The 14,439-nt window shown below is 53.2% G+C and overlaps 54 non-coding genes across 54 annotated transcripts; 32 read left to right on the top strand and 22 right to left on the bottom strand.

The window, feature by feature from the left end:
• Positions 1-151: 151 nt before the first annotated feature.
• On the top strand, positions 152-266 carry LOC137015743 (U5 spliceosomal RNA). Its single transcript, XR_010894056.1, has one exon. It is a non-coding gene; the product is annotated as a U5 spliceosomal RNA (small nuclear RNA).
• A 306-nt stretch (positions 267-572) lies between these two features.
• On the top strand, positions 573-644 carry trnag-ucc (transfer RNA glycine (anticodon UCC)). Its single transcript has one exon. It is a non-coding gene; the product is annotated as a tRNA-Gly (tRNA).
• Positions 645-745: 101 nt separating this feature from the next.
• Positions 746-817, bottom strand: trnad-guc (transfer RNA aspartic acid (anticodon GUC)). Its single transcript has one exon. It is a non-coding gene; the product is annotated as a tRNA-Asp (tRNA).
• Positions 818-980: 163 nt separating this feature from the next.
• On the top strand, positions 981-1,095 carry LOC137015742 (U5 spliceosomal RNA). Its single transcript, XR_010894055.1, has one exon. It is a non-coding gene; the product is annotated as a U5 spliceosomal RNA (small nuclear RNA).
• Positions 1,096-1,401: 306 nt separating this feature from the next.
• Positions 1,402-1,473, top strand: trnag-ucc (transfer RNA glycine (anticodon UCC)). Its single transcript has one exon. It is a non-coding gene; the product is annotated as a tRNA-Gly (tRNA).
• A 101-nt stretch (positions 1,474-1,574) lies between these two features.
• On the bottom strand, positions 1,575-1,646 carry trnad-guc (transfer RNA aspartic acid (anticodon GUC)). Its single transcript has one exon. It is a non-coding gene; the product is annotated as a tRNA-Asp (tRNA).
• A 258-nt stretch (positions 1,647-1,904) lies between these two features.
• trnag-ucc (transfer RNA glycine (anticodon UCC)) lies at positions 1,905-1,976 on the top strand. Its single transcript has one exon. It is a non-coding gene; the product is annotated as a tRNA-Gly (tRNA).
• Positions 1,977-2,077: 101 nt separating this feature from the next.
• Positions 2,078-2,149, bottom strand: trnad-guc (transfer RNA aspartic acid (anticodon GUC)). The gene has a single exon. It is a non-coding gene; the product is annotated as a tRNA-Asp (tRNA).
• A 258-nt stretch (positions 2,150-2,407) lies between these two features.
• Positions 2,408-2,479, top strand: trnag-ucc (transfer RNA glycine (anticodon UCC)). Its single transcript has one exon. It is a non-coding gene; the product is annotated as a tRNA-Gly (tRNA).
• Positions 2,480-2,580: 101 nt separating this feature from the next.
• trnad-guc (transfer RNA aspartic acid (anticodon GUC)) lies at positions 2,581-2,652 on the bottom strand. Its single transcript has one exon. It is a non-coding gene; the product is annotated as a tRNA-Asp (tRNA).
• Positions 2,653-2,815: 163 nt separating this feature from the next.
• LOC137015741 (U5 spliceosomal RNA) lies at positions 2,816-2,930 on the top strand. The gene has a single exon (XR_010894054.1). It is a non-coding gene; the product is annotated as a U5 spliceosomal RNA (small nuclear RNA).
• A 306-nt stretch (positions 2,931-3,236) lies between these two features.
• trnag-ucc (transfer RNA glycine (anticodon UCC)) lies at positions 3,237-3,308 on the top strand. Its single transcript has one exon. It is a non-coding gene; the product is annotated as a tRNA-Gly (tRNA).
• A 101-nt stretch (positions 3,309-3,409) lies between these two features.
• Positions 3,410-3,481, bottom strand: trnad-guc (transfer RNA aspartic acid (anticodon GUC)). Its single transcript has one exon. It is a non-coding gene; the product is annotated as a tRNA-Asp (tRNA).
• A 258-nt stretch (positions 3,482-3,739) lies between these two features.
• trnag-ucc (transfer RNA glycine (anticodon UCC)) lies at positions 3,740-3,811 on the top strand. Its single transcript has one exon. It is a non-coding gene; the product is annotated as a tRNA-Gly (tRNA).
• A 101-nt stretch (positions 3,812-3,912) lies between these two features.
• trnad-guc (transfer RNA aspartic acid (anticodon GUC)) lies at positions 3,913-3,984 on the bottom strand. The gene has a single exon. It is a non-coding gene; the product is annotated as a tRNA-Asp (tRNA).
• Positions 3,985-4,147: 163 nt separating this feature from the next.
• LOC137015740 (U5 spliceosomal RNA) lies at positions 4,148-4,262 on the top strand. The gene has a single exon (XR_010894053.1). It is a non-coding gene; the product is annotated as a U5 spliceosomal RNA (small nuclear RNA).
• A 306-nt stretch (positions 4,263-4,568) lies between these two features.
• trnag-ucc (transfer RNA glycine (anticodon UCC)) lies at positions 4,569-4,640 on the top strand. The gene has a single exon. It is a non-coding gene; the product is annotated as a tRNA-Gly (tRNA).
• A 101-nt stretch (positions 4,641-4,741) lies between these two features.
• Positions 4,742-4,813, bottom strand: trnad-guc (transfer RNA aspartic acid (anticodon GUC)). Its single transcript has one exon. It is a non-coding gene; the product is annotated as a tRNA-Asp (tRNA).
• Positions 4,814-5,071: 258 nt separating this feature from the next.
• trnag-ucc (transfer RNA glycine (anticodon UCC)) lies at positions 5,072-5,143 on the top strand. Its single transcript has one exon. It is a non-coding gene; the product is annotated as a tRNA-Gly (tRNA).
• A 101-nt stretch (positions 5,144-5,244) lies between these two features.
• On the bottom strand, positions 5,245-5,316 carry trnad-guc (transfer RNA aspartic acid (anticodon GUC)). The gene has a single exon. It is a non-coding gene; the product is annotated as a tRNA-Asp (tRNA).
• A 258-nt stretch (positions 5,317-5,574) lies between these two features.
• On the top strand, positions 5,575-5,646 carry trnag-ucc (transfer RNA glycine (anticodon UCC)). The gene has a single exon. It is a non-coding gene; the product is annotated as a tRNA-Gly (tRNA).
• Positions 5,647-5,747: 101 nt separating this feature from the next.
• Positions 5,748-5,819, bottom strand: trnad-guc (transfer RNA aspartic acid (anticodon GUC)). Its single transcript has one exon. It is a non-coding gene; the product is annotated as a tRNA-Asp (tRNA).
• Positions 5,820-5,982: 163 nt separating this feature from the next.
• On the top strand, positions 5,983-6,097 carry LOC137015739 (U5 spliceosomal RNA). Its single transcript, XR_010894052.1, has one exon. It is a non-coding gene; the product is annotated as a U5 spliceosomal RNA (small nuclear RNA).
• Positions 6,098-6,403: 306 nt separating this feature from the next.
• trnag-ucc (transfer RNA glycine (anticodon UCC)) lies at positions 6,404-6,475 on the top strand. The gene has a single exon. It is a non-coding gene; the product is annotated as a tRNA-Gly (tRNA).
• A 101-nt stretch (positions 6,476-6,576) lies between these two features.
• trnad-guc (transfer RNA aspartic acid (anticodon GUC)) lies at positions 6,577-6,648 on the bottom strand. Its single transcript has one exon. It is a non-coding gene; the product is annotated as a tRNA-Asp (tRNA).
• Positions 6,649-6,906: 258 nt separating this feature from the next.
• trnag-ucc (transfer RNA glycine (anticodon UCC)) lies at positions 6,907-6,978 on the top strand. The gene has a single exon. It is a non-coding gene; the product is annotated as a tRNA-Gly (tRNA).
• Positions 6,979-7,079: 101 nt separating this feature from the next.
• On the bottom strand, positions 7,080-7,151 carry trnad-guc (transfer RNA aspartic acid (anticodon GUC)). The gene has a single exon. It is a non-coding gene; the product is annotated as a tRNA-Asp (tRNA).
• Positions 7,152-7,409: 258 nt separating this feature from the next.
• Positions 7,410-7,481, top strand: trnag-ucc (transfer RNA glycine (anticodon UCC)). The gene has a single exon. It is a non-coding gene; the product is annotated as a tRNA-Gly (tRNA).
• Positions 7,482-7,582: 101 nt separating this feature from the next.
• Positions 7,583-7,654, bottom strand: trnad-guc (transfer RNA aspartic acid (anticodon GUC)). The gene has a single exon. It is a non-coding gene; the product is annotated as a tRNA-Asp (tRNA).
• A 163-nt stretch (positions 7,655-7,817) lies between these two features.
• LOC137015738 (U5 spliceosomal RNA) lies at positions 7,818-7,932 on the top strand. The gene has a single exon (XR_010894051.1). It is a non-coding gene; the product is annotated as a U5 spliceosomal RNA (small nuclear RNA).
• Positions 7,933-8,238: 306 nt separating this feature from the next.
• trnag-ucc (transfer RNA glycine (anticodon UCC)) lies at positions 8,239-8,310 on the top strand. The gene has a single exon. It is a non-coding gene; the product is annotated as a tRNA-Gly (tRNA).
• A 101-nt stretch (positions 8,311-8,411) lies between these two features.
• On the bottom strand, positions 8,412-8,483 carry trnad-guc (transfer RNA aspartic acid (anticodon GUC)). The gene has a single exon. It is a non-coding gene; the product is annotated as a tRNA-Asp (tRNA).
• Positions 8,484-8,741: 258 nt separating this feature from the next.
• Positions 8,742-8,813, top strand: trnag-ucc (transfer RNA glycine (anticodon UCC)). The gene has a single exon. It is a non-coding gene; the product is annotated as a tRNA-Gly (tRNA).
• A 101-nt stretch (positions 8,814-8,914) lies between these two features.
• Positions 8,915-8,986, bottom strand: trnad-guc (transfer RNA aspartic acid (anticodon GUC)). The gene has a single exon. It is a non-coding gene; the product is annotated as a tRNA-Asp (tRNA).
• A 163-nt stretch (positions 8,987-9,149) lies between these two features.
• LOC137015737 (U5 spliceosomal RNA) lies at positions 9,150-9,264 on the top strand. The gene has a single exon (XR_010894050.1). It is a non-coding gene; the product is annotated as a U5 spliceosomal RNA (small nuclear RNA).
• Positions 9,265-9,570: 306 nt separating this feature from the next.
• trnag-ucc (transfer RNA glycine (anticodon UCC)) lies at positions 9,571-9,642 on the top strand. The gene has a single exon. It is a non-coding gene; the product is annotated as a tRNA-Gly (tRNA).
• Positions 9,643-9,743: 101 nt separating this feature from the next.
• On the bottom strand, positions 9,744-9,815 carry trnad-guc (transfer RNA aspartic acid (anticodon GUC)). Its single transcript has one exon. It is a non-coding gene; the product is annotated as a tRNA-Asp (tRNA).
• A 258-nt stretch (positions 9,816-10,073) lies between these two features.
• trnag-ucc (transfer RNA glycine (anticodon UCC)) lies at positions 10,074-10,145 on the top strand. The gene has a single exon. It is a non-coding gene; the product is annotated as a tRNA-Gly (tRNA).
• Positions 10,146-10,246: 101 nt separating this feature from the next.
• trnad-guc (transfer RNA aspartic acid (anticodon GUC)) lies at positions 10,247-10,318 on the bottom strand. The gene has a single exon. It is a non-coding gene; the product is annotated as a tRNA-Asp (tRNA).
• Positions 10,319-10,576: 258 nt separating this feature from the next.
• On the top strand, positions 10,577-10,648 carry trnag-ucc (transfer RNA glycine (anticodon UCC)). Its single transcript has one exon. It is a non-coding gene; the product is annotated as a tRNA-Gly (tRNA).
• Positions 10,649-10,749: 101 nt separating this feature from the next.
• Positions 10,750-10,821, bottom strand: trnad-guc (transfer RNA aspartic acid (anticodon GUC)). The gene has a single exon. It is a non-coding gene; the product is annotated as a tRNA-Asp (tRNA).
• A 163-nt stretch (positions 10,822-10,984) lies between these two features.
• LOC137015736 (U5 spliceosomal RNA) lies at positions 10,985-11,099 on the top strand. Its single transcript, XR_010894049.1, has one exon. It is a non-coding gene; the product is annotated as a U5 spliceosomal RNA (small nuclear RNA).
• A 306-nt stretch (positions 11,100-11,405) lies between these two features.
• On the top strand, positions 11,406-11,477 carry trnag-ucc (transfer RNA glycine (anticodon UCC)). Its single transcript has one exon. It is a non-coding gene; the product is annotated as a tRNA-Gly (tRNA).
• A 101-nt stretch (positions 11,478-11,578) lies between these two features.
• On the bottom strand, positions 11,579-11,650 carry trnad-guc (transfer RNA aspartic acid (anticodon GUC)). Its single transcript has one exon. It is a non-coding gene; the product is annotated as a tRNA-Asp (tRNA).
• A 258-nt stretch (positions 11,651-11,908) lies between these two features.
• trnag-ucc (transfer RNA glycine (anticodon UCC)) lies at positions 11,909-11,980 on the top strand. Its single transcript has one exon. It is a non-coding gene; the product is annotated as a tRNA-Gly (tRNA).
• A 101-nt stretch (positions 11,981-12,081) lies between these two features.
• Positions 12,082-12,153, bottom strand: trnad-guc (transfer RNA aspartic acid (anticodon GUC)). The gene has a single exon. It is a non-coding gene; the product is annotated as a tRNA-Asp (tRNA).
• A 163-nt stretch (positions 12,154-12,316) lies between these two features.
• Positions 12,317-12,431, top strand: LOC137015735 (U5 spliceosomal RNA). Its single transcript, XR_010894048.1, has one exon. It is a non-coding gene; the product is annotated as a U5 spliceosomal RNA (small nuclear RNA).
• Positions 12,432-12,737: 306 nt separating this feature from the next.
• trnag-ucc (transfer RNA glycine (anticodon UCC)) lies at positions 12,738-12,809 on the top strand. The gene has a single exon. It is a non-coding gene; the product is annotated as a tRNA-Gly (tRNA).
• A 101-nt stretch (positions 12,810-12,910) lies between these two features.
• trnad-guc (transfer RNA aspartic acid (anticodon GUC)) lies at positions 12,911-12,982 on the bottom strand. Its single transcript has one exon. It is a non-coding gene; the product is annotated as a tRNA-Asp (tRNA).
• Positions 12,983-13,240: 258 nt separating this feature from the next.
• trnag-ucc (transfer RNA glycine (anticodon UCC)) lies at positions 13,241-13,312 on the top strand. Its single transcript has one exon. It is a non-coding gene; the product is annotated as a tRNA-Gly (tRNA).
• Positions 13,313-13,413: 101 nt separating this feature from the next.
• trnad-guc (transfer RNA aspartic acid (anticodon GUC)) lies at positions 13,414-13,485 on the bottom strand. Its single transcript has one exon. It is a non-coding gene; the product is annotated as a tRNA-Asp (tRNA).
• Positions 13,486-13,648: 163 nt separating this feature from the next.
• Positions 13,649-13,763, top strand: LOC137015734 (U5 spliceosomal RNA). Its single transcript, XR_010894047.1, has one exon. It is a non-coding gene; the product is annotated as a U5 spliceosomal RNA (small nuclear RNA).
• A 306-nt stretch (positions 13,764-14,069) lies between these two features.
• Positions 14,070-14,141, top strand: trnag-ucc (transfer RNA glycine (anticodon UCC)). Its single transcript has one exon. It is a non-coding gene; the product is annotated as a tRNA-Gly (tRNA).
• Positions 14,142-14,242: 101 nt separating this feature from the next.
• Positions 14,243-14,314, bottom strand: trnad-guc (transfer RNA aspartic acid (anticodon GUC)). Its single transcript has one exon. It is a non-coding gene; the product is annotated as a tRNA-Asp (tRNA).
• Between the last annotated feature and the right edge of the window lie 125 nt (positions 14,315-14,439).

Raw genomic sequence — 14,439 nt, 5'->3', positions numbered from 1 at the left:
ACGCCGTCGCTACCGTTCAAAAATCTGCACGATGACCGGCAAGTGACCTGCTGATGAAAAGCTTGCTGGCAGGAGTTTGCATCCTAGATTACCCTCGGTGAGCAGAGCAGTATAGTAGAGGGAGAACGCAGGCCCGAGAGGGCGGAGTCACAGCTCGAGTTTCTCTTCATTGTCGTATAAATCTTTCGCCTTTTACTAAAGATTTCCGTGGAGGGGAACATTTGCGAGTGTTCCGTATTTTTGGGGGCTCTGCTCACGGCAGAGCTGCGCAAGAGTGTTAAAAGCAGAGCGTACAAAATCCTTTTGCAAACCGACTGCAAGTGTTTTTATGGGGAGTGAAATCTGTCGAACGCAAGCCAGCATCCAGCTGACTTCCATGCATAAAAACACCTTTTACGCACCAGCTGCAAAGGTTCTACTGAAAGTGTAGTGTGTTAAATGGCATCATAAAAACACTTTTTACACACCAAACAAAGAGCTGTTTAGTTCTTCTGCACCCGCCCGCTGCTAATGTGTTACGAGCCTTCTCGCTGACAGCACAAAAGTCGGCGTCGGCCGGTGTCCGGGCGTCAGCGTTGGTGGTATAGTGGTGAGCATAGCTGCCTTCCAAGCAGTTGACCCGGGTTCGATTCCCGGCCAACGCATCGCTTTTGGCTCACGCTGCGGTTACGACGGCCGCCCGCGGGCCCCTGCTGCGGCAAAAATCAATTTGTACGGGTCATTGGGCAGCAGCAAAGGTAGAGGTCTCCCCGTCGGGGAATCGAACCCCGGTCTTCCGCGTGACAGGCGGAGATACTGTCCACTATACTAACGAGGAGCTGCAGGTGGCACGCCGTCGCTACCGTTCAAAAATCTGCACGATGACCGGCAAGTGACCTGCTGATGAAAAGCTTGCTGGCAGGAGTTTGCATCCTAGATTACCCTCGGTGAGCAGAGCAGTATAGTAGAGGGAGAACGCAGGCCCGAGAGGGCGGAGTCACAGCTCGAGTTTCTCTTCATTGTCGTATAAATCTTTCGCCTTTTACTAAAGATTTCCGTGGAGGGGAACATTTGCGAGTGTTCCGTATTTTTGGGGGCTCTGCTCACGGCAGAGCTGCGCAAGAGTGTTAAAAGCAGAGCGTACAAAATCCTTTTGCAAACCGACTGCAAGTGTTTTTATGGGGAGTGAAATCTGTCGAACGCAAGCCAGCATCCAGCTGACTTCCATGCATAAAAACACCTTTTACGCACCAGCTGCAAAGGTTCTACTGAAAGTGTAGTGTGTTAAATGGCATCATAAAAACACTTTTTACACACCAAACAAAGAGCTGTTTAGTTCTTCTGCACCCGCCCGCTGCTAATGTGTTACGAGCCTTCTCGCTGACAGCACAAAAGTCGGCGTCGGCCGGTGTCCGGGCGTCAGCGTTGGTGGTATAGTGGTGAGCATAGCTGCCTTCCAAGCAGTTGACCCGGGTTCGATTCCCGGCCAACGCATCGCTTTTGGCTCACGCTGCGGTTACGACGGCCGCCCGCGGGCCCCTGCTGCGGCAAAAATCAATTTGTACGGGTCATTGGGCAGCAGCAAAGGTAGAGGTCTCCCCGTCGGGGAATCGAACCCCGGTCTTCCGCGTGACAGGCGGAGATACTGTCCACTATACTAACGAGGAGCTGCAAGGGGCATGCCGATTCCCTGATCCGCGCAGCTGCTTGGTCAAAACGGTGTAAATCCCAAGCAAACTCAGCCAAAACATGCATAAAAACACCTTTTACACACCAGCTGCAAAGGTTCTACTGAAAGTGTAATGTGTTAAATGCCATCAACATGGCATCTAACCCCACTAAAATCTCCATTAAAGCTCGGTAGGTCAGGTCAATAAGTTCATGTGTTCCCTTCAGTACCGGCATCGGCCGGCGTCCGAGCGTCAGCGTTGGTGGTATAGTGGTGAGCATAGCTGCCTTCCAAGCAGTTGACCCGGGTTCGATTCCCGGCCAACGCATCGCTTTTGGCTCGCGCCGCGGTTACCACGGCCGCCCGCGAGCCCCTGCTGCGGCAAAAATTAATTTGTACGGGTCATTGGGCAGCAGCAAAGGTAGAGGTCTCCCCGTCGGGGAATCGAACCCCGGTCTTCCGCGTGACAGGCGGAGATACTGTCCACTATACTAACGAGGAGCTGCAAGGGGCATGCCGATTCCCTGATCCGCGCAGCTGCTTGGTCAAAACGGTGTAAATCCCAAGCAAACTCAGCCAAAACATGCATAAAAACACCTTTTACACACCAGCTGCAAAGGTTCTACTGAAAGTGTAATGTGTTAAATGCCATCAACATGGCATCTAACCCCACTAAAATCTCCATTAAAGCTCGGTAGGTCAGGTCAATAAGTTCATGTGTTCCCTTCAGTACCGGCATCGGCCGGCGTCCGAGCGTCAGCGTTGGTGGTATAGTGGTGAGCATAGCTGCCTTCCAAGCAGTTGACCCGGGTTCGATTCCCGGCCAACGCATCGCTTTTGGCTCGCGCCGCGGTTACCACGGCCGCCCGCGAGCCCCTGCTGCGGCAAAAATTAATTTGTACGGGTCATTGGGCAGCAGCAAAGGTAGAGGTCTCCCCGTCGGGGAATCGAACCCCGGTCTTCCGCGTGACAGGCGGAGATACTGTCCACTATACTAACGAGGAGCTGCAGGTGGCACGCCGTCGCTACCGTTCAAAAATCTGCACGATGACCGGCAAGTGACCTGCTGATGAAAAGCTTGCTGGCAGGAGTTTGCATCCTAGATTACCCTCGGTGAGCAGAGCAGTATAGTAGAGGGAGAACGCAGGCCCGAGAGGGCGGAGTCACAGCTCGAGTTTCTCTTCATTGTCGTATAAATCTTTCGCCTTTTACTAAAGATTTCCGTGGAGGGGAACATTTGCGAGTGTTCCGTATTTTTGGGGGCTCTGCTCACGGCAGAGCTGCGCAAGAGTGTTAAAAGCAGAGCGTACAAAATCCTTTTGCAAACCGACTGCAAGTGTTTTTATGGGGAGTGAAATCTGTCGAACGCAAGCCAGCATCCAGCTGACTTCCATGCATAAAAACACCTTTTACGCACCAGCTGCAAAGGTTCTACTGAAAGTGTAGTGTGTTAAATGGCATCATAAAAACACTTTTTACACACCAAACAAAGAGCTGTTTAGTTCTTCTGCACCCGCCCGCTGCTAATGTGTTACGAGCCTTCTCGCTGACAGCACAAAAGTCGGCGTCGGCCGGTGTCCGGGCGTCAGCGTTGGTGGTATAGTGGTGAGCATAGCTGCCTTCCAAGCAGTTGACCCGGGTTCGATTCCCGGCCAACGCATCGCTTTTGGCTCACGCTGCGGTTACGACGGCCGCCCGCGGGCCCCTGCTGCGGCAAAAATCAATTTGTACGGGTCATTGGGCAGCAGCAAAGGTAGAGGTCTCCCCGTCGGGGAATCGAACCCCGGTCTTCCGCGTGACAGGCGGAGATACTGTCCACTATACTAACGAGGAGCTGCAAGGGGCATGCCGATTCCCTGATCCGCGCAGCTGCTTGGTCAAAACGGTGTAAATCCCAAGCAAACTCAGCCAAAACATGCATAAAAACACCTTTTACACACCAGCTGCAAAGGTTCTACTGAAAGTGTAATGTGTTAAATGCCATCAACATGGCATCTAACCCCACTAAAATCTCCATTAAAGCTCGGTAGGTCAGGTCAATAAGTTCATGTGTTCCCTTCAGTACCGGCATCGGCCGGCGTCCGAGCGTCAGCGTTGGTGGTATAGTGGTGAGCATAGCTGCCTTCCAAGCAGTTGACCCGGGTTCGATTCCCGGCCAACGCATCGCTTTTGGCTCGCGCCGCGGTTACCACGGCCGCCCGCGAGCCCCTGCTGCGGCAAAAATTAATTTGTACGGGTCATTGGGCAGCAGCAAAGGTAGAGGTCTCCCCGTCGGGGAATCGAACCCCGGTCTTCCGCGTGACAGGCGGAGATACTGTCCACTATACTAACGAGGAGCTGCAGGTGGCACGCCGTCGCTACCGTTCAAAAATCTGCACGATGACCGGCAAGTGACCTGCTGATGAAAAGCTTGCTGGCAGGAGTTTGCATCCTAGATTACCCTCGGTGAGCAGAGCAGTATAGTAGAGGGAGAACGCAGGCCCGAGAGGGCGGAGTCACAGCTCGAGTTTCTCTTCATTGTCGTATAAATCTTTCGCCTTTTACTAAAGATTTCCGTGGAGGGGAACATTTGCGAGTGTTCCGTATTTTTGGGGGCTCTGCTCACGGCAGAGCTGCGCAAGAGTGTTAAAAGCAGAGCGTACAAAATCCTTTTGCAAACCGACTGCAAGTGTTTTTATGGGGAGTGAAATCTGTCGAACGCAAGCCAGCATCCAGCTGACTTCCATGCATAAAAACACCTTTTACGCACCAGCTGCAAAGGTTCTACTGAAAGTGTAGTGTGTTAAATGGCATCATAAAAACACTTTTTACACACCAAACAAAGAGCTGTTTAGTTCTTCTGCACCCGCCCGCTGCTAATGTGTTACGAGCCTTCTCGCTGACAGCACAAAAGTCGGCGTCGGCCGGTGTCCGGGCGTCAGCGTTGGTGGTATAGTGGTGAGCATAGCTGCCTTCCAAGCAGTTGACCCGGGTTCGATTCCCGGCCAACGCATCGCTTTTGGCTCACGCTGCGGTTACGACGGCCGCCCGCGGGCCCCTGCTGCGGCAAAAATCAATTTGTACGGGTCATTGGGCAGCAGCAAAGGTAGAGGTCTCCCCGTCGGGGAATCGAACCCCGGTCTTCCGCGTGACAGGCGGAGATACTGTCCACTATACTAACGAGGAGCTGCAAGGGGCATGCCGATTCCCTGATCCGCGCAGCTGCTTGGTCAAAACGGTGTAAATCCCAAGCAAACTCAGCCAAAACATGCATAAAAACACCTTTTACACACCAGCTGCAAAGGTTCTACTGAAAGTGTAATGTGTTAAATGCCATCAACATGGCATCTAACCCCACTAAAATCTCCATTAAAGCTCGGTAGGTCAGGTCAATAAGTTCATGTGTTCCCTTCAGTACCGGCATCGGCCGGCGTCCGAGCGTCAGCGTTGGTGGTATAGTGGTGAGCATAGCTGCCTTCCAAGCAGTTGACCCGGGTTCGATTCCCGGCCAACGCATCGCTTTTGGCTCGCGCCGCGGTTACCACGGCCGCCCGCGAGCCCCTGCTGCGGCAAAAATTAATTTGTACGGGTCATTGGGCAGCAGCAAAGGTAGAGGTCTCCCCGTCGGGGAATCGAACCCCGGTCTTCCGCGTGACAGGCGGAGATACTGTCCACTATACTAACGAGGAGCTGCAAGGGGCATGCCGATTCCCTGATCCGCGCAGCTGCTTGGTCAAAACGGTGTAAATCCCAAGCAAACTCAGCCAAAACATGCATAAAAACACCTTTTACACACCAGCTGCAAAGGTTCTACTGAAAGTGTAATGTGTTAAATGCCATCAACATGGCATCTAACCCCACTAAAATCTCCATTAAAGCTCGGTAGGTCAGGTCAATAAGTTCATGTGTTCCCTTCAGTACCGGCATCGGCCGGCGTCCGAGCGTCAGCGTTGGTGGTATAGTGGTGAGCATAGCTGCCTTCCAAGCAGTTGACCCGGGTTCGATTCCCGGCCAACGCATCGCTTTTGGCTCGCGCCGCGGTTACCACGGCCGCCCGCGAGCCCCTGCTGCGGCAAAAATTAATTTGTACGGGTCATTGGGCAGCAGCAAAGGTAGAGGTCTCCCCGTCGGGGAATCGAACCCCGGTCTTCCGCGTGACAGGCGGAGATACTGTCCACTATACTAACGAGGAGCTGCAGGTGGCACGCCGTCGCTACCGTTCAAAAATCTGCACGATGACCGGCAAGTGACCTGCTGATGAAAAGCTTGCTGGCAGGAGTTTGCATCCTAGATTACCCTCGGTGAGCAGAGCAGTATAGTAGAGGGAGAACGCAGGCCCGAGAGGGCGGAGTCACAGCTCGAGTTTCTCTTCATTGTCGTATAAATCTTTCGCCTTTTACTAAAGATTTCCGTGGAGGGGAACATTTGCGAGTGTTCCGTATTTTTGGGGGCTCTGCTCACGGCAGAGCTGCGCAAGAGTGTTAAAAGCAGAGCGTACAAAATCCTTTTGCAAACCGACTGCAAGTGTTTTTATGGGGAGTGAAATCTGTCGAACGCAAGCCAGCATCCAGCTGACTTCCATGCATAAAAACACCTTTTACGCACCAGCTGCAAAGGTTCTACTGAAAGTGTAGTGTGTTAAATGGCATCATAAAAACACTTTTTACACACCAAACAAAGAGCTGTTTAGTTCTTCTGCACCCGCCCGCTGCTAATGTGTTACGAGCCTTCTCGCTGACAGCACAAAAGTCGGCGTCGGCCGGTGTCCGGGCGTCAGCGTTGGTGGTATAGTGGTGAGCATAGCTGCCTTCCAAGCAGTTGACCCGGGTTCGATTCCCGGCCAACGCATCGCTTTTGGCTCACGCTGCGGTTACGACGGCCGCCCGCGGGCCCCTGCTGCGGCAAAAATCAATTTGTACGGGTCATTGGGCAGCAGCAAAGGTAGAGGTCTCCCCGTCGGGGAATCGAACCCCGGTCTTCCGCGTGACAGGCGGAGATACTGTCCACTATACTAACGAGGAGCTGCAAGGGGCATGCCGATTCCCTGATCCGCGCAGCTGCTTGGTCAAAACGGTGTAAATCCCAAGCAAACTCAGCCAAAACATGCATAAAAACACCTTTTACACACCAGCTGCAAAGGTTCTACTGAAAGTGTAATGTGTTAAATGCCATCAACATGGCATCTAACCCCACTAAAATCTCCATTAAAGCTCGGTAGGTCAGGTCAATAAGTTCATGTGTTCCCTTCAGTACCGGCATCGGCCGGCGTCCGAGCGTCAGCGTTGGTGGTATAGTGGTGAGCATAGCTGCCTTCCAAGCAGTTGACCCGGGTTCGATTCCCGGCCAACGCATCGCTTTTGGCTCGCGCCGCGGTTACCACGGCCGCCCGCGAGCCCCTGCTGCGGCAAAAATTAATTTGTACGGGTCATTGGGCAGCAGCAAAGGTAGAGGTCTCCCCGTCGGGGAATCGAACCCCGGTCTTCCGCGTGACAGGCGGAGATACTGTCCACTATACTAACGAGGAGCTGCAAGGGGCATGCCGATTCCCTGATCCGCGCAGCTGCTTGGTCAAAACGGTGTAAATCCCAAGCAAACTCAGCCAAAACATGCATAAAAACACCTTTTACACACCAGCTGCAAAGGTTCTACTGAAAGTGTAATGTGTTAAATGCCATCAACATGGCATCTAACCCCACTAAAATCTCCATTAAAGCTCGGTAGGTCAGGTCAATAAGTTCATGTGTTCCCTTCAGTACCGGCATCGGCCGGCGTCCGAGCGTCAGCGTTGGTGGTATAGTGGTGAGCATAGCTGCCTTCCAAGCAGTTGACCCGGGTTCGATTCCCGGCCAACGCATCGCTTTTGGCTCGCGCCGCGGTTACCACGGCCGCCCGCGAGCCCCTGCTGCGGCAAAAATTAATTTGTACGGGTCATTGGGCAGCAGCAAAGGTAGAGGTCTCCCCGTCGGGGAATCGAACCCCGGTCTTCCGCGTGACAGGCGGAGATACTGTCCACTATACTAACGAGGAGCTGCAGGTGGCACGCCGTCGCTACCGTTCAAAAATCTGCACGATGACCGGCAAGTGACCTGCTGATGAAAAGCTTGCTGGCAGGAGTTTGCATCCTAGATTACCCTCGGTGAGCAGAGCAGTATAGTAGAGGGAGAACGCAGGCCCGAGAGGGCGGAGTCACAGCTCGAGTTTCTCTTCATTGTCGTATAAATCTTTCGCCTTTTACTAAAGATTTCCGTGGAGGGGAACATTTGCGAGTGTTCCGTATTTTTGGGGGCTCTGCTCACGGCAGAGCTGCGCAAGAGTGTTAAAAGCAGAGCGTACAAAATCCTTTTGCAAACCGACTGCAAGTGTTTTTATGGGGAGTGAAATCTGTCGAACGCAAGCCAGCATCCAGCTGACTTCCATGCATAAAAACACCTTTTACGCACCAGCTGCAAAGGTTCTACTGAAAGTGTAGTGTGTTAAATGGCATCATAAAAACACTTTTTACACACCAAACAAAGAGCTGTTTAGTTCTTCTGCACCCGCCCGCTGCTAATGTGTTACGAGCCTTCTCGCTGACAGCACAAAAGTCGGCGTCGGCCGGTGTCCGGGCGTCAGCGTTGGTGGTATAGTGGTGAGCATAGCTGCCTTCCAAGCAGTTGACCCGGGTTCGATTCCCGGCCAACGCATCGCTTTTGGCTCACGCTGCGGTTACGACGGCCGCCCGCGGGCCCCTGCTGCGGCAAAAATCAATTTGTACGGGTCATTGGGCAGCAGCAAAGGTAGAGGTCTCCCCGTCGGGGAATCGAACCCCGGTCTTCCGCGTGACAGGCGGAGATACTGTCCACTATACTAACGAGGAGCTGCAAGGGGCATGCCGATTCCCTGATCCGCGCAGCTGCTTGGTCAAAACGGTGTAAATCCCAAGCAAACTCAGCCAAAACATGCATAAAAACACCTTTTACACACCAGCTGCAAAGGTTCTACTGAAAGTGTAATGTGTTAAATGCCATCAACATGGCATCTAACCCCACTAAAATCTCCATTAAAGCTCGGTAGGTCAGGTCAATAAGTTCATGTGTTCCCTTCAGTACCGGCATCGGCCGGCGTCCGAGCGTCAGCGTTGGTGGTATAGTGGTGAGCATAGCTGCCTTCCAAGCAGTTGACCCGGGTTCGATTCCCGGCCAACGCATCGCTTTTGGCTCGCGCCGCGGTTACCACGGCCGCCCGCGAGCCCCTGCTGCGGCAAAAATTAATTTGTACGGGTCATTGGGCAGCAGCAAAGGTAGAGGTCTCCCCGTCGGGGAATCGAACCCCGGTCTTCCGCGTGACAGGCGGAGATACTGTCCACTATACTAACGAGGAGCTGCAGGTGGCACGCCGTCGCTACCGTTCAAAAATCTGCACGATGACCGGCAAGTGACCTGCTGATGAAAAGCTTGCTGGCAGGAGTTTGCATCCTAGATTACCCTCGGTGAGCAGAGCAGTATAGTAGAGGGAGAACGCAGGCCCGAGAGGGCGGAGTCACAGCTCGAGTTTCTCTTCATTGTCGTATAAATCTTTCGCCTTTTACTAAAGATTTCCGTGGAGGGGAACATTTGCGAGTGTTCCGTATTTTTGGGGGCTCTGCTCACGGCAGAGCTGCGCAAGAGTGTTAAAAGCAGAGCGTACAAAATCCTTTTGCAAACCGACTGCAAGTGTTTTTATGGGGAGTGAAATCTGTCGAACGCAAGCCAGCATCCAGCTGACTTCCATGCATAAAAACACCTTTTACGCACCAGCTGCAAAGGTTCTACTGAAAGTGTAGTGTGTTAAATGGCATCATAAAAACACTTTTTACACACCAAACAAAGAGCTGTTTAGTTCTTCTGCACCCGCCCGCTGCTAATGTGTTACGAGCCTTCTCGCTGACAGCACAAAAGTCGGCGTCGGCCGGTGTCCGGGCGTCAGCGTTGGTGGTATAGTGGTGAGCATAGCTGCCTTCCAAGCAGTTGACCCGGGTTCGATTCCCGGCCAACGCATCGCTTTTGGCTCACGCTGCGGTTACGACGGCCGCCCGCGGGCCCCTGCTGCGGCAAAAATCAATTTGTACGGGTCATTGGGCAGCAGCAAAGGTAGAGGTCTCCCCGTCGGGGAATCGAACCCCGGTCTTCCGCGTGACAGGCGGAGATACTGTCCACTATACTAACGAGGAGCTGCAAGGGCCATGCCGATTCCCTGATCCGCGCAGCTGCTTGGTCAAAACGGTGTAAATCCCAAGCAAACTCAGCCAAAACATGCATAAAAACACCTTTTACACACCAGCTGCAAAGGTTCTACTGAAAGTGTAATGTGTTAAATGCCATCAACATGGCATCTAACCCCACTAAAATCTCCATTAAAGCTCGGTAGGTCAGGTCAATAAGTTCATGTGTTCCCTTCAGTACCGGCATCGGCCGGCGTCCGAGCGTCAGCGTTGGTGGTATAGTGGTGAGCATAGCTGCCTTCCAAGCAGTTGACCCGGGTTCGATTCCCGGCCAACGCATCGCTTTTGGCTCGCGCCGCGGTTACCACGGCCGCCCGCGAGCCCCTGCTGCGGCAAAAATTAATTTGTACGGGTCATTGGGCAGCAGCAAAGGTAGAGGTCTCCCCGTCGGGGAATCGAACCCCGGTCTTCCGCGTGACAGGCGGAGATACTGTCCACTATACTAACGAGGAGCTGCAAGGGGCATGCCGATTCCCTGATCCGCGCAGCTGCTTGGTCAAAACGGTGTAAATCCCAAGCAAACTCAGCCAAAACATGCATAAAAACACCTTTTACACACCAGCTGCAAAGGTTCTACTGAAAGTGTAATGTGTTAAATGCCATCAACATGGCATCTAACCCCACTAAAATCTCCATTAAAGCTCGGTAGGTCAGGTCAATAAGTTCATGTGTTCCCTTCAGTACCGGCATCGGCCGGCGTCCGAGCGTCAGCGTTGGTGGTATAGTGGTGAGCATAGCTGCCTTCCAAGCAGTTGACCCGGGTTCGATTCCCGGCCAACGCATCGCTTTTGGCTCGCGCCGCGGTTACCACGGCCGCCCGCGAGCCCCTGCTGCGGCAAAAATTAATTTGTACGGGTCATTGGGCAGCAGCAAAGGTAGAGGTCTCCCCGTCGGGGAATCGAACCCCGGTCTTCCGCGTGACAGGCGGAGATACTGTCCACTATACTAACGAGGAGCTGCAGGTGGCACGCCGTCGCTACCGTTCAAAAATCTGCACGATGACCGGCAAGTGACCTGCTGATGAAAAGCTTGCTGGCAGGAGTTTGCATCCTAGATTACCCTCGGTGAGCAGAGCAGTATAGTAGAGGGAGAACGCAGGCCCGAGAGGGCGGAGTCACAGCTCGAGTTTCTCTTCATTGTCGTATAAATCTTTCGCCTTTTACTAAAGATTTCCGTGGAGGGGAACATTTGCGAGTGTTCCGTATTTTTGGGGGCTCTGCTCACGGCAGAGCTGCGCAAGAGTGTTAAAAGCAGAGCGTACAAAATCCTTTTGCAAACCGACTGCAAGTGTTTTTATGGGGAGTGAAATCTGTCGAACGCAAGCCAGCATCCAGCTGACTTCCATGCATAAAAACACCTTTTACGCACCAGCTGCAAAGGTTCTACTGAAAGTGTAGTGTGTTAAATGGCATCATAAAAACACTTTTTACACACCAAACAAAGAGCTGTTTAGTTCTTCTGCACCCGCCCGCTGCTAATGTGTTACGAGCCTTCTCGCTGACAGCACAAAAGTCGGCGTCGGCCGGTGTCCGGGCGTCAGCGTTGGTGGTATAGTGGTGAGCATAGCTGCCTTCCAAGCAGTTGACCCGGGTTCGATTCCCGGCCAACGCATCGCTTTTGGCTCACGCTGCGGTTACGACGGCCGCCCGCGGGCCCCTGCTGCGGCAAAAATCAATTTGTACGGGTCATTGGGCAGCAGCAAAGGTAGAGGTCTCCCCGTCGGGGAATCGAACCCCGGTCTTCCGCGTGACAGGCGGAGATACTGTCCACTATACTAACGAGGAGCTGCAAGGGGCATGCCGATTCCCTGATCCGCGCAGCTGCTTGGTCAAAACGGTGTAAATCCCAAGCAAACTCAGCCAAAACATGCATAAAAACACCTTTTACACACCAGCTGCAAAGGTTCTACTGAAAGTGTAATGTGTTAAATGCCATCAACATGGCATCTAACCCCACTAAAATCTCCATTAAAGCTCGGTAGGTCAGGTCAATAAGTTCATGTGTTCCCTTCAGTACCGGCATCGGCCGGCGTCCGAGCGTCAGCGTTGGTGGTATAGTGGTGAGCATAGCTGCCTTCCAAGCAGTTGACCCGGGTTCGATTCCCGGCCAACGCATCGCTTTTGGCTCGCGCCGCGGTTACCACGGCCGCCCGCGAGCCCCTGCTGCGGCAAAAATTAATTTGTACGGGTCATTGGGCAGCAGCAAAGGTAGAGGTCTCCCCGTCGGGGAATCGAACCCCGGTCTTCCGCGTGACAGGCGGAGATACTGTCCACTATACTAACGAGGAGCTGCAGGTGGCACGCCGTCGCTACCGTTCAAAAATCTGCACGATGACCGGCAAGTGACCTGCTGATGAAAAGCTTGCTGGCAGGAGTTTGCATCCTAGATTACCCTCGGTGAGCAGAGCAGTATAGTAGAGGGAGAACGCAGGCCCGAGAGGGCGGAGTCACAGCTCGAGTTTCTCTTCATTGTCGTATAAATCTTTCGCCTTTTACTAAAGATTTCCGTGGAGGGGAACATTTGCGAGTGTTCCGTATTTTTGGGGGCTCTGCTCACGGCAGAGCTGCGCAAGAGTGTTAAAAGCAGAGCGTACAAAATCCTTTTGCAAACCGACTGCAAGTGTTTTTATGGGGAGTGAAATCTGTCGAACGCAAGCCAGCATCCAGCTGACTTCCATGCATAAAAACACCTTTTACGCACCAGCTGCAAAGGTTCTACTGAAAGTGTAGTGTGTTAAATGGCATCATAAAAACACTTTTTACACACCAAACAAAGAGCTGTTTAGTTCTTCTGCACCCGCCCGCTGCTAATGTGTTACGAGCCTTCTCGCTGACAGCACAAAAGTCGGCGTCGGCCGGTGTCCGGGCGTCAGCGTTGGTGGTATAGTGGTGAGCATAGCTGCCTTCCAAGCAGTTGACCCGGGTTCGATTCCCGGCCAACGCATCGCTTTTGGCTCACGCTGCGGTTACGACGGCCGCCCGCGGGCCCCTGCTGCGGCAAAAATCAATTTGTACGGGTCATTGGGCAGCAGCAAAGGTAGAGGTCTCCCCGTCGGGGAATCGAACCCCGGTCTTCCGCGTGACAGGCGGAGATACTGTCCACTATACTAACGAGGAGCTGCAAGGGGCATGCCGATTCCCTGATCCGCGCAGCTGCTTGGTCAAAACGGTGTAAATCCCAAGCAAACTCAGCCAAAACATGCATAAAAACACCTTTTACACACCAGCTGCAAAGGTTCTACTGAAAGTGTAATGTGTTAAATGCCATCAACATGGCATCTAACCCCACTAAAATCTCCATTAAAGCTCGGTAGGTCAGGTCAATAAGTTCATGTGTTCCCTTCAGTACCGGCATCGGCCGGCGTCCGAGCGTCAGCGTTGGTGGTATAGTGGTGAGCATAGCTGCCTTCCAAGCAGTTGACCCGGGTTCGATTCCCGGCCAACGCATCGCTTTTGGCTCGCGCCGCGGTTACCACGGCCGCCCGCGAGCCCCTGCTGCGGCAAAAATTAATTTGTACGGGTCATTGGGCAGCAGCAAAGGTAGAGGTCTCCCCGTCGGGGAATCGAACCCCGGTCTTCCGCGTGACAGGCGGAGATACTGTCCACTATACTAACGAGGAGCTGCAGGTGGCACGCCGTCGCTACCGTTCAAAAATCTGCACGATGACCGGCAAGTGACCTGCTGATGAAAAGCTTGCTGGCAGGAGTTTGCATCCTAGATTACCCTCGGTGAGCAGAGCAGTATAGTAGAGGGAGAACGCAGGCCCGAGAGGGCGGAGTCACAGCTCGAGTTTCTCTTCATTGTCGTATAAATCTTTCGCCTTTTACTAAAGATTTCCGTGGAGGGGAACATTTGCGAGTGTTCCGTATTTTTGGGGGCTCTGCTCACGGCAGAGCTGCGCAAGAGTGTTAAAAGCAGAGCGTACAAAATCCTTTTGCAAACCGACTGCAAGTGTTTTTATGGGGAGTGAAATCTGTCGAACGCAAGCCAGCATCCAGCTGACTTCCATGCATAAAAACACCTTTTACGCACCAGCTGCAAAGGTTCTACTGAAAGTGTAGTGTGTTAAATGGCATCATAAAAACACTTTTTACACACCAAACAAAGAGCTGTTTAGTTCTTCTGCACCCGCCCGCTGCTAATGTGTTACGAGCCTTCTCGCTGACAGCACAAAAGTCGGCGTCGGCCGGTGTCCGGGCGTCAGCGTTGGTGGTATAGTGGTGAGCATAGCTGCCTTCCAAGCAGTTGACCCGGGTTCGATTCCCGGCCAACGCATCGCTTTTGGCTCACGCTGCGGTTACGACGGCCGCCCGCGGGCCCCTGCTGCGGCAAAAATCAATTTGTACGGGTCATTGGGCAGCAGCAAAGGTAGAGGTCTCCCCGTCGGGGAATCGAACCCCGGTCTTCCGCGTGACAGGCGGAGATACTGTCCACTATACTAACGAGGAGCTGCAAGGGGCATGCCGATTCCCTGATCCGCGCAGCTGCTTGGTCAAAACGGTGTAAATCCCAAGCAAACTCAGCCAAAACATGCATAAAAACACCTTTTACACACCAGCTGCAAAGGTTCTAC

The sequence above is a fragment of the Chanodichthys erythropterus genome, unplaced genomic scaffold, assembly GCF_024489055.1.
Source record: "Chanodichthys erythropterus isolate Z2021 unplaced genomic scaffold, ASM2448905v1 ctg000260_np12, whole genome shotgun sequence".
NCBI classification, from domain to species: Eukaryota; Metazoa; Chordata; class Actinopteri; order Cypriniformes; family Xenocyprididae; genus Chanodichthys; species Chanodichthys erythropterus.
Note: the sequence above shows the minus strand (reverse complement) of the source record. Positions and strands in the feature narration are given on the sequence as shown.